Below are 1,129 nucleotides of genomic sequence, written 5' to 3'. Positions count from 1 at the left end.
CTAATGCATGAAAATCCTAACCTCAAAAAAATCACCCGTTACAAGTGGAAAAGACAACAAAGCCAGGTGCAAGGACAATGGACTAGTTGTCAACAGCATTTCTAGCAAAGGCATGTAGTTGTTGTTGCTGCTGTTTGTTTGTACACAGTATGTATATTTGACGAGCCTGCTAAAGCACGTGCGCATTGTCAATGTGGTAGAATGCTATTCGCACACAAAGCATAACAACAAATCGACGAAAAGGGCAGCTATGTTAAAGACTGCCGGTGAATTAGTCAAGCTATGCAAATAAATAATGCGAGTTTTTTTGTGTGCATTTGAATGTCTTTCCTTACGAATACTGATATACTGAGACTCACTTCTAACAAGATGAACTTGTTGCTTAACTTCTGTCAAACATATTTTTACATATATACTTTTGTATAAATGAATAAGAGTGATGCTTTGCTTTTGGCTTAAATGGCCAAAAAAAGGCTTTAAGGCTCATAGATGCTAAGGCCGCCACTTTCGCTGCCAACGACTGACCTATAGACCTATATTTTAACCAAAGAAATATTAGGATATTTGTGTATTTCAGTGAAAGTTGCGCTACCGGAAATAAGATAGTACATACGTTGAGTATTTTCAACGTTTTGATGAATTGTATTCCAACAAAAAAAGACATTGGGTCAGCTGCCGTGGTGCCTAAAAGCATCCAAATAAGTCCAAAATACTAGTATTCAATGTACTAGATATCCACCCCAGCTTCCTTTTCACCTCTTTCCTACATTACAATGACACATTATGCCACCAAACTAATCAACTAACTTGTTAGGCGAGTGTAAAATATTGCTCTAACGGTTTTGGTTGCATCTAAAAAATATTAATTTATTATTCTTGTTACATCACTCCACCCCCACCACTGAAGAAATGTGCAGATCATAACTCTTTTTTGAAAGGGAAAATGTGTTCGTTTGTAACTTTGTCGAACTACAAGCGTACTTTAACTATTTAGACGTACATTAGGGTGCAATCCCCATACAAGAAAAATATCGGTACTGTTTTCCCACAGTCCACGCCAAAATATTTTGAAAAAATAATAGGATTTACGTGAGCTGGATGAATTTTAAATACCTCCAAAAAACTCGTT

The sequence above is a fragment of the Rhagoletis pomonella genome, unplaced genomic scaffold, assembly GCF_013731165.1.
Source record: "Rhagoletis pomonella isolate Grant_MI unplaced genomic scaffold, Rhpom_1.0 Rhpom_scaffold_00007, whole genome shotgun sequence".
Classification (NCBI taxonomy): Eukaryota; Metazoa; Arthropoda; class Insecta; order Diptera; family Tephritidae; genus Rhagoletis; species Rhagoletis pomonella.
This window is presented reverse-complemented; position numbering follows the sequence as displayed.